The sequence below is a fragment of the Macaca nemestrina genome, chromosome 1 (assembly GCF_043159975.1).
Source record: "Macaca nemestrina isolate mMacNem1 chromosome 1, mMacNem.hap1, whole genome shotgun sequence".
NCBI lineage: Eukaryota > Metazoa > Chordata > Mammalia > Primates > Cercopithecidae > Macaca > Macaca nemestrina.
In genome coordinates this window covers 73166478-73178911 of record NC_092125.1, presented here as the reverse complement: position 1 = coordinate 73178911, position 12434 = coordinate 73166478, and the positions used below count along the sequence as shown (strand labels likewise).

At 37.3% G+C, this 12434-nt stretch overlaps 1 protein-coding gene and 1 long non-coding RNA gene across 2 annotated transcripts in view; one reads left to right on the top strand and one right to left on the bottom strand.

Moving 5' to 3' along the window:
* LOC105493522 (potassium two pore domain channel subfamily K member 2) overlaps nucleotides 1-12434 on the bottom strand; it is a 235399-nt gene that overhangs the window by 208257 nt on the left and 14708 nt on the right. The gene's annotated exons all lie outside the window — the stretch shown is intronic.
* Nucleotides 1-12434, top strand: part of LOC139356620 (uncharacterized) — a 36164-nt gene that overhangs the window by 18302 nt on the left and 5428 nt on the right. The window contains exon 2 of the long non-coding RNA XR_011608724.1: nucleotides 7464-7548. This is a non-coding gene — a long non-coding RNA (uncharacterized lncRNA). The remainder of the gene's footprint in view (nucleotides 1-7463; nucleotides 7549-12434) is intronic.

Genomic DNA, 12434 nt, shown 5'->3' with positions numbered 1-12434 from the left:
CAACCCCATCAAAAAGTGGGCAAAGGATATGAACAGACATTTCTCAAAAGAAGACATTCATACAGTCAACAGACACATGAAAAAATGCTCATCATCACTGGCCATCAGAGAAATGCAAATCAAAACCACAATGAGATACCATCTCACACCAGTTAGAATGGCGATCATTAAAAAGTCAGGAAACAACGGGTGCTGGAGAGGATGCGGAGAAATAGGAACACTTTTACACTGTTGCTGGGATTGTAAACTAGTTCAACCATTATGGAAAACAGTATGGCGATTCCTCAAGGATCTAGAACTAGATGTACCATATGACCCAGCCATCCCATTACTGGGTATATACCCAAAGGATTATAAATCATGCTGCTATAAAGACACATGCACACGTATGTTTATTGCGGCACTATTCACAATAGCAAAGACTTGGAATCAACCCAAATGTCCATCAGTGACAGATTGGATTAAGAAAATGTGGCACATATACACCATGGAATACTATGCAGCCATAAAAAAGGATGAGTTTGTGTCCTTTGTAGAGACATGGATGCAGCTGGAAACCATCATTCTTAGCAAACTATCACAAGAACAGAAAACCAAACACCGCATGTTCTCACTCATAGGTGGGAACTGAACAATGAGATCACTTGGACTCAGGAAGGGGAACATCACACACCGGGGCCTATCATGGGGAGAGGGGAGGGGGGAGGGATTGCATTGGGAGTTATACCTGATGTAAATGACGAGTTGATGGGTGCAGCACACCAACAAGGCACAAGCATACATATGTAACAAACCTCCAAGTTATGCACATGTACCCTACAACTTAAAGTATAATAATAATAAATAAATTTTAAAAAATAATTAACTAGATGCAACATTAAAGGTAAAAAAATATATATATATATTAACCTTAAATGTAAATGGACTAAATGGTCCAATTAAAAGACACAGATTGGCAAATTGGATAAAGAGTCAAGACCCATCAGTTTGCTGTATTCAGGAGACCAATCTCACATGCAAAGACACACACAGGCTCAAAATAAAGGGATGGAGGAAGATCTACCAAGCAAATGGAAAACAAAAAAAAGCAGGGGTTGCAATACTAGTCTTTGATAAAACAGACTTTAAACCATCAAAGATCAAAAGTGACAAAGAAGGCCATTACATAATGGTAAAGGGATCAATTCAACAAGAAGAGCTAACTATCCTAAATATATACGCACCCAATTCAGGAGTACCCAGATTCATAAAGAAAGTCCTTAGAGACTTACAAAGAGACTTAGACTCCCATACAATAATAATGGGAGACTTTAACACCCCACTGTCAACATTAGACAGATCAACGAGACAGAAAATTAACAAGCATACCCAGGAATTGAACTCAACTTTGCACCAAGCAGACCTAATGGACATCTACAAAACTCTCCACCCCAAATCAACACAATATACATTCTTCTCAGCACCACATCGCACTTATTCCAAAATTGACCACATAGTTAGAAGTAAAGCACTCCTCAGCAAATGTAAAAGAACAGAAATTATAACATACTGTCTCTCAGACCACAGTGCAATTAAACTAGAACTCAGGACCAAGAAACTCAATCAAAACTACTCAACTACATGGAAACTGAACAACCTGCTCCTGAATGACTACTGGGTACATAACGAAATGAAGGAAGAAATAAAGATATTCTTTGAAACCAATGAGAACAAAGATACAACATACCAGAATCTCTGGGACACATTTAAAGCAGTGTGTAGAGGGACATTTATAGCACTAAATGCCCACAAGAGAAAGCAGGAAAGATCTAAAATTGACACTCTAACATCACAATTAAAAGAACTAGAGAAGCAAGAGCAAACACGTTCAAAACTAGCAGAAGGCTAGAAATAACTAAGATCAGAGCAGAACTGAAGGAGATAGAGACACAAAAAACCCTCCAAAAATCAATGAATCCAGGAGCTGGTTTTTTGAAAAGATCAACAAAATTGGTAGACTGCTAGCAAGACTGATAAAGAAGAAAAGAGAGAAGAATCAAATTGATGCAATTAAAAATGATAAAGGGGATATCACCACTGACCCCACAGAAATACAAACTACCATCAGAGAATACTATAAACACCTCTACAAATAAACTAGAAAACCTAGAAGAAATTGATAATTTCCTGGACACTTACACTCTCCCAATACTAAACCAGTAAGAAGTTGAATCCTGAATAGACCAATAGCAGGCTCTGAAATTGAGGCAATAATTAATAGCCTACCAACCAAAAAAAGTCCAAGACCAGACGGATTCACAGCTGAACTCTACCAGAGGTACAAGGATGAGTTGGTACCATTCCTTCTGAAACTATTCCAATCAATAGAAAAAGAGGGAATCCTCCCTAACTCATTTTATGAGGCCAACATCATCCTGATCCGAAAGCCTGACACAGATACACCAAAAAAAGAGAATTTTAGACCAATGTCCCTGATGAACATCGATGCAAAAATCCTCAATAAAATGCTGGCAAACTGAATCCAGTAGCACATCAAAAAGCTTATCGACCATGATCAAGTGGGCTTCATCCCTGGGATGCAAGGCTGGTTCAACATTCGCAAATCAATAAACATAATCCAGCATATAAACAGAACCAAAGACAGAAACCACATGATTATCTCAATAGATGCAGAAAAGGCCTTTGACAAAATTCAACAGCCCTTCATGCTAAAAACTCTCAATAAATTTGGTATTGAAGGAACATATCGCAAAATAATAACAGCTATTTATGACAAACCGACAGCCAATATCATACTGAATGGGCAAAAACTGGAAAAATTCCCTTTGAAAACTGGCACAAGACAGGGATGCCCTCTCTCACCACTCCTATTCAACATAGTGTTGGAAGTTCTGGCTAGTGCAATCAGGCAAGAGAAAGAAATCAAGGGTATTCAGTCAGGAAAAGAAGAAGTCAAATTATCCCTCTTTGCAGATGACATGATTGTATATTTAGAAACCCCCATCGTCTCAGCCCAAAATCTCCTTATGCTGATAAGCAACTTCAGCAAAGTCTCAGGATACAAAATCAATGTGCAAAAATCACAAGCATTTTTATACACCAGTAACAGACAAGCAGAGAGCCAAATCATGAATGAACTCCCATTCACAATTGCATCAAAGATAATAAAATACCTAGGAATCCAAATTACAAGGGATGTAAAGGACCTCTTCAAGGAGAACTACAAACCACTGCTCAATGAAATAAAAGAGGACACAAACAAATGGAAGAATATACCCTGCTCATGGATAGGAAGAATCAATATGTGAAAATGGCCATACGGCCCAAGGTAATTTATAGATTCAATGCCATCCCCATCAAGCTACCAATGAGTTTCTTCACAGAATTGGAAAAAAACTGTTTTAAAGTTCATATGGAACCAAAAAAGACCCGCATCTCCAAGACAATCCTAAACCAAAAGAACAAAGCTGGAGACATCACGCAACCTGACTTCAAACTATACTACAAGGCTACAGTAACCAAAACAGCATGCTATTGGTACCAAAACAGAGATATAGATCAATGGAACAGAACAGAGCCTGCAGAAATAATAACACACATCTACAGCCATCTGATCTTCGACAAACCTGAGAGAAACAAGAAATGGGGAAAGGATTCCCTATTTAATAAATGGTGCTGGGAAAATTGGCTAGCCATAAGTAGAAAGCTGAAACTGGATCCTTTCCTTACTCCGTATACGAAAATTAATTCAAGATGGATTAGAGACTTAAATCTTAGACCTAAAACCATAAAAACCCTAGAAGAAAACCTAGGTAATACCATTCAGGACATAGACATGGGCAAGGACTTCATGTCCAAAACACCAAAAGCAAAGGCAACAAAAGACAAAATTGACAAATGGGATCTAATTAAACTAAAGAGCTTCTGCACAGCAAAAGAAACTACCATCAGAGTGAACAGGAAACCTACAGAATGGGAGAAAATTTTTGCAATCTACTCATCTGACAAAGGGCTAATCCCCAGAACCTATAAAGAACGCAATCAAATTTACAAGAAAAAAACAAACAACCCCATCAAAAAGTGTGCAAAGGATATGAACAGACACTTATCAAAAGAAGACATTCATATGGCCAACAGACACATGAAAAAAATGCTCATCATCACTGGCCATCAGAGAAATGCAAATCAAAACCACAATGAGATACCATCTCACACCAGTTAGAATGGCAATCATTAAAATGTCAGGAAACAACAGGTGCTGGAGAGGATATGGAGAAATAGGAACACTTTTACACTGTTGCTGGGACTGTAAACTAGTTCAACCATTGTGGAAGACAGTGTGGCTATTCCTCAAGGATCTAGAACTAGAAATACCATTTGACCCAGCCATCCTATTACTGGGGATATACCCAAAGGATTATAAGTCATGCTGCTATAAAGACACATGCACAGGTATGTTTATTGTGGCACTATTCACAATAGCAAAGACTTGGAACCAACCCAAATGTCCATCAGTGACAGACTAGATTAAGAAAATATGGCACATACACACCATGGAATACTATGCAGCCATAAAAAAGGATGAGTTCATGTCCTTTGTAGGGACATGGATGCAGCTGGAAACCATCATTCTCAGCAAACTATCGCAAGAACAGAAAACCAAATACCACATGTTCTCACTCATAGGTGGGAATTGAACAATGAGATCACTTGCACACAGGAAGGGGAGCATTACACACTGGGTCCTATTGTGGGGAGGGGGTTGGGGGGGAGGGATAGCATTAGGAGATATACCTAATGTAAATGACGAGTTAATGGGTGCAGCACACCAACATGGCACATGTATACATATGTAACAAACCTGCATGTTGTGCACATGTACGCTAGAACTTAAAGTATAATAAAAAAATAAAGAAATAAAAATAAAATAAAATAAAATTATCTCTGTTTTGCTGATATGATTATGTACTTGAAAATCCAAGAGATTTACAAAGAGAAAATAACTACTGGCACTGATAAGAATATTTGATAGAATTACTGTGTATGAACAAGGAAAGTAGACTTAATAAATTTTTCCTTCCTAATAATATACTTGGAAAAAGAAAGAGGAGAAAAAAAAATGCCTTGAAAATGATAATGTAAACTAAATAGAATAAGCAAGGGATAGAGCCCATGAAAGCTATAAATCCTGTTGTAAGAATGAAAAATGTTCTGAAAAAATAAAATTACATGCCCTGTTTTCAAATGGAATAAGTTAATATAAAAAATTAGCCTTCCTAAGATAAGGATGTATGTATATATTTGTTTACACATACACACACACACACACGATGCCATTCTCAGTAGAATCCCACAGTTCAGTTACACTTCCTTTCAACTTGAATTGCATAAAAATTTAAAGTCCATATGGAATGAAAATGCCTATGAATAAACTAAAATTAAAATAAGGGGATATTTACCTAATCAGGTATCAGGATATACCATAAAGCTACTGAAATCAAAACAATATAGGGAAGGCAGACATATGAAAAAGTAAATCAGTGGAACAGAGGGATAATCCAGAAAAGACAGAGTGTATACATTAGAAGTGAATATTGGTCCAGGGGTTATTCATTTTCAGGGAGAAAAAAAAGGCGACCTATTTACAAAATTTGTCCCCAAACCGAGTATTCATTCTAAAAACATTAATGAGCCTATTTCATGTTATTTACAAAAAATCAAATGGATTAAAGGGTTAAATATAAATATGATATTACTGTTTTACTAGGATTTCTGGGGAAGACTAGGACAGAAGCTAATAAAAACCTTGTGTAGCAGAAGATACTATTAACAAAGACAGTAAACAAATGGTAGATTTAGGAAACATGTTTGCAATGCAGATGACAGATAAGAGTTTAAAAGCTATAATTACATGAAGAGAGCTTTAAAAATTGATAAGAAACAAACAACCACCTGACGGGAAAAAATGAGCAAGAGATATAAATAAGCTATTCACAGTTGAGCAAATCCAAAGGGTCAAAAAATAAGTGTATATATATTTTAAATTCACTAACAGGGAAACAGAAACTGAAGTAATAATAAATGATCACTTTAACCCTATGAGGCCAAAACAAATTTTAAATAGTGATAACGCTATTGGTAGGGATTTGTGGAACAAAGCATTTTCTACATTGCTGCTAAAAATGTAAATTGGTACAGCTTTTTAAGAAAGCAATTGGGCAACATTTATTAAAATGTAAAAATACATAAGCCTTTTGACCAAGCAATCCTACTCCTTGGTGTATATTCCGTAGAAATACAGCTGTCAGTAAGGAAGGACATGTGAATTCAGATGTTTATTGCAGCACCCTTTGTAGTGGCAAAAATATGCACATAAAGGAATAAACCATGGTAATCCACAGCACAGAATATTATTCAGCTACACTTTCAGACCTAATGGATTTCCAGAAGTTATTACTGATTCAGAAAAAAGTAAGATGCATGAAAAATTGTGTACAATATGGTTTATTTCTGTAGTGTAAATATTGACAAAAACATACCCACATATACGTGTATATGTATGCACATAAGTATATCACGTGACATAAATTTAGGTAATCATTTGAAATAATACAGAATAATACATATTAGGCCACATTAGTTAAGGAGGTTTACAGTTATCAATATTCTTATTACTTAAAGTAAATGGCATGGCAGAGGTAAATATAGGAGAGTGAAGACAGAGAATAAGGTGAAAATAAGGAAACAGAAAAAGGAAAGAAAACGTTATACTGTAAAGAAAGCCTTATAATAGTATCACTTACATAAAAGTATAAAAGTCTGTGTGTATGTATATTTTCTGACCTGAAGGAGCAACGTATAGCACCTTTATTGAGTGTGCTCTTCTAGAGTACTTTATATGTCTAAACTTAGTTAACCGTCACCATAATCCCACAATAATATTCAAAATATTATCCTCATTTAACCAATGAGAAAACTAAGAGGTTAAATAAGTAAATTTATGAAGAGTTACATGATTATTTACCTCCGGGGTTTGGATCTGAACCCAGGCACTATGACCCTAAAACCTTGGTACTTAACCATCGGATAGCTCAGCTTTTAACGAATTTATGTCCAAGAGATATTATAAGGCTAAATTCACAAACTGCAACATAATATGTATAATACAGCTTTATTTCAGTTTAAAAAAAAAAAAAAAAACTCCTGTGGATATGTAATGAACATATGTTTTATAGACATATGTTTGAGCAAGAGAAAGATGTAGTTTAGTCCATAGGCTATTAAATGTGTTAGTTCTGGTGGGTGGAGATGGATATAAAGACAAGAGTGGGGCAATTGGTTTTGGTTTTATATACCACTAAAACATGTTTGATAAGTACCCAGATAAGACAGATAAGTACTGTCTCCTACACAGTGTATAAAAATTAATTGCTGAGATGTTTCGTTTTGTTTTTCTCATTTAGGGCTCTTTGATATTTAAGCAACATTTGTTCAATGGGAATTTCAGGCATGAAAAGTTTTATAAAGGAGGTGGCACTTAGTACATAGGTAAGATTTTGAGATGTCAGAACAATAACATGAGAAAAAAATATGGCAAAATATTGCAAGACATATATATATATATATATATGTTTTTTTTTTTTTTTTTAGACGGAGTCTTGTCCTGTCTCCCAGGCTGGAGTGCAGTGGCGCGATATCGGCTCACTGCAAGCTCCGCCTCCCGGGTTGGCGCCATTCTCCTGACTCAGCCTCCCAAATAGCTGGGACTACAGGCGCCTGCCACCACGCCCGGCTAAGTTTTTGTATTTTTAGTAGAGACGGGATTTCACGGTGTTAGCCAAGATGGTCGCTTTAAGCCTACTCCTTCAATAACCTGAGCTAGAGCAAGTGTTTTTGTATGAAAGCAACGTTAGAAGTCGGAAAGACGGCATAGACTTACACAGCCTTGAATGCTAGGATTAGAAACATAATCACTGCAAAAGTGAACTGGGCTTCTGCAAAACTGGACCTCTTAAAACTGTGCGCTAACCCTGTGAGAGGCTTATACGGATGCAACCTTGACACCTAGGATGCTCCTAGCCTTGACTCCAGCCTGGAAATCCTTGACCAAATACTGACCCCATTCAAAGATTGCTTTATTCCATGTGTCTCTTGTCACCCTTGTTCCACAGATGCCTACGGAACATCTGGTAGTTCCAGTGAGTCCACAGGGTGTCAGGTGTCAGTGCAGAAGCACTTGCTCCACTCAGATCCCTATACCTGCCTTAGGAAGTTCATGCCACCCTACTCCGCCAGAAGCAAAATAAATGCCCCATCCGTAAAGCCTACGTTTCCTTTCTCCTGCCTACTCCTTGGCAGCAGCTTTACTTCTGCACCCTGCTGGATTTTCCTGGCAATGTTTAGGAAAATCCTTAGAGCTAGGTATGCAGATTTCATTCTTCTCCTCTTTTGTGTCCTAATGACAAGAACATTAAAGGGAGCAAGGTGAAGTGGAGGGGAGACAAAGCAAAACAAATAAAATAGAGCATAATGTAGGATTTAGGTTGGACACATCTCAGATAAAAGCTGTATCTAAACCAACATAGCTTTGAGCCACCTCTCATGCAAATTTCTTCACCTGAAAAGCCAAATGTTTTGCAAACCAAAAATTTTATTTTTAAAATTGTGCAATTGTTCTGCATCATTGCCATTATTGATGAGAATATATATCAAAACAAATTCAGGAATTTGGTGCTTATGCAAAGACGTTCGCCTGGTTGCTGGACTTTAGCTAGAAGAGTCTTCAGTGCCAAATCAGTTTATAACATGGTCAGGCTCACTAACTAGGGCACTCAACTGTTGATTATGATTGTTATCCAGTAATTTAATGTAAAATACTCTTGCCTCTTTCCATGCTTTAACTGCTTTAATGTAACTCAATTCACAGTATAAAATGATGTTGAAGTGACATACTTATGGCTGAGGGGCAGATTTTAAAAGGTGATTCATTAAAGGATTACTGAACTGGCACATTCAGTTATGCACAGCTGGATTATATGGCAGGGTTCTCTTTGTCAAGAAGAGTGCACAGGAAGATACCTTTGTAGTAGAGGGCTGACCGGAGCCCAAAGAGCTTATGTATTTCCAAGAATAAATTTCCTTCTCTCACCATACAGGAAAAAAGATACAAAAAAAAATATAATAAGCCTTAGAGAAAGTTCCTAAAATGCAAGAAGGGATTTTTTTGGAAAGGATTTATACAGTTGTTTTACAGTAGCAATAGCTCCATTAAAACAAAAAGCTCGTATTTCAGGGCCACCTACTTCAGTTTCAAAATCTGCAGGCTGTGGAAATCCCATGTGTCAACAGGCATACTGTTCATACTGTTCATATTGTATCACTGAATTGTTTCTTTTCATTTCTAGTAATTCTTTTTTATGCATGTGATTCTAACCCCACTAATAAAGTCTCTTTTAGATTCACCCCCTCTGGGAAGGAAAGAAAAAGGAAGGAGTAAATCATTGACTTTCACTTTAAAACTCAAAGTCCTTGCATAAACATTAAAGTGGTGAAATCCAGGGTTTGTTTTTTCTTTTCCATTTTAGATAAGATAAAGATTATCTGGGCTGTAAAAGAAGAGAAAAATCAGGGAGAGGCAGATTAGATGTTCCTGGGTTTTTGGGAAAGGGCCATGTACCTTCCCCAAACCCTAAGCCAAGTTAGGCAGAAGGAAGGTTGCACATCTTCAGACAAGTTTAGGGATTTGAATGGAGGCCGTGACCTGGAACTTAGTAAGGGAATGCATTTAAAAAAAAAAAATATCCCATGCCCTCCTTGGCATGATAGCATTTGAATAGTAATGGCTCCATAAAGTATTCAGCCAAAAAAAGGCTGAGACAACTTTGAAAATCCCCTGTGGACCTAGAATGGCACAAGAGAAGAGCCACACATGTCTCTTGTCTCACAAGAGAAGCTCATAAATTGCCAAGCAGATTTGAAGAGATCTGATACATAGGGTAAGGAAGACATGGTTACAACCTGTGGAGGACTCAAAAACAAGTGATGTCACAGCAAATACTTCCAAGGCAGATGTCAAAACAGCCACACCAAGCTCTTGGGCCTCTTAAAGCTCTACAACCCAGAAGAAAACATTAGATTTGGGAAGATCCTGAATTGACTTGGAAAAGACCTTGAAACACTGGAAGAAACTCCAAATTGACTGTATTAGGGTGCTCCAAAGAAAGAGAAACAAGATGATAGTTAGATGGATTAGATAGAGAGATGATAGGTAGATAGATAGATGAGAGACAGAGAGAGAGAGAGAGAGAGAGAGAGATACATAGATAGATAGATGATAGGAGGGGATTTATCATGGCAATTGGCTCATGTGATTATGGAGGCCAAGTCCCACAGTGTGTCATCTGCAAGCTGGAGAAGCAAGGAAATTGGTGGTATAATACAGTTGAGTTCAAATGCCTGAAAACCAGTGTAGCCAATGCTGCAAGTCTCAGCCTGAGGCTGAGGCCTAAGAAACTGAGTGCTGCTGGTATAAGCGTCAGAACCCAAAGGTCTAAGACCCTGGAATTCTGATATTCAAGGTCAGATAAAGATGGTTGTCTCAGTTCCAGAACAGAGGGCAAATCCATCTTTCCTCTGCCTTTTTGTTCTAGCAAGGACCTCAACAAATAGAATGGTGCCTGCCCACCTTGGGTAAGGGCAGATCTTCCTTACTCAGCCCACTGATTCAGATGCCAACCTCTTCTGGAAACACCCTTACAGATGTGTCCAGAGATAGTGCTTTACCAGATAGCAAAGGGTCTTTTTTGGATGGGTTTCTTTTTTCCATGTTGAGAGAGAATTGCACCCCACAAGTGTTTACCACGTCTAGCCAGCTTCATCTTTCACCTGCAGTGGCCCTGAGCTCTCCCTCTCTATGATTCTGCTCTTGACCCCCTCAATCCATTGACCGCTTAGCAGGCAGGATAATCTTTTAAGAACGCTATCTGGGTAACACTTAACCCAGTCAAGCTGACACCTGTTATCAACCATCACATTAACCAAGACTGAATTTCAACCAGATGAAACGGGGAACTTGAAATATAACTTAAGTTCACTTGTAGGAAAATGAAATCATATTTCTTAAACAGTTGCATTTGTAAGCTGAGAATTGCAGGTACTTAACATGACTACCTGAAGCATAATTTTTCACTGTCTAAACATAGATGAAAATTACTGTAAAGTTAAAAAATATGTTCTTAATATCTAATACCCAACTCTCATCCATCATTGAAAATATAAACTCTGTGTGATTTAAAAACTATTAATCATTTAAAATAATTGAAATTATCATCTTCCCACCACGACTGAATTTTTTTATTATTATACTAGAAGATTAGAGGTAGGCAGACCAGGAGATTTATAAAATGAAATTGAAAGGTGATATCCTATGTATGACATTTTACTTGAAGAGTCTTTGATCACGATAATGTATCTGACAGTATATGGTGAGAACGTAGCATAAAGTATAAAGCAAACTCTAATTTACACAACCAACTAAGCATCGTTTTTCAGTTGTCACACTGGAAAACCATTGAGATCTAAAGGCATTGAGGTTTGGCCCAGCATAGTGTCTCACTCCTGTAATCCTAACACTGAGAGGCTGAGGTGGGTGGATTGCCTGAGCTCAGGAGTTCAAAACCAACCTGGGCAACATGCTGAAATCTCGTGCCTACTAAAATATAAAAAATTAGCTGGACATGGAGGCGCATATCTGTAGTCTCAGCTACTCAAGAGACTGAGGCACAATAATCGCTTGAACCCAGGAGGCAGAGGTTGCAATGAGCCAAGATTGTGCCACTGCACTCCAGCCTAAGCTACAGAGTCAGACCCTGTGTCAAAAAATAAATTAAATAAAGAAATATACTGAGGCTCAACATATTTTTGGGATTCCTCTTTCGAAGTTTGCTTCTGAGACAGTATATGAGACCCATAAGAAAATAAGGGTTATCACAAATTTAGAAGTCACTGAAGAAGTCTAAACATCTTTGTAGCCAGACTTTATCTTTGATTATTAATAATATTTTTAAGCTTGATACATTTGTTCAATAGATTTGGTCCAAAGCATTATTAACAGAGTTCACAGCACAAAGCCATCCTTAAAGAACATTTGAAAACATCCAAAGCACCGCACCTCTGAAAGAAACCTAATGAATTACCAAAGGTTTGGCAGAAATGTAGAAAATGGACAGTCACCCAACAAGGGAAAAAAGGGATAATTAATGCTATGAACTTTGATGAATAGATCTATAATGACTCAGGGTGAAATAAATTATCTTGTTTATTCTTTTTTTCTCTTAAATACAATATGGTAAAATTAAATACAATGTATATATTGTGGTCCCCCTGCTCATGTACCCTCTATATCTAAAATACAACTTGAAATTTTTGAAAACTTG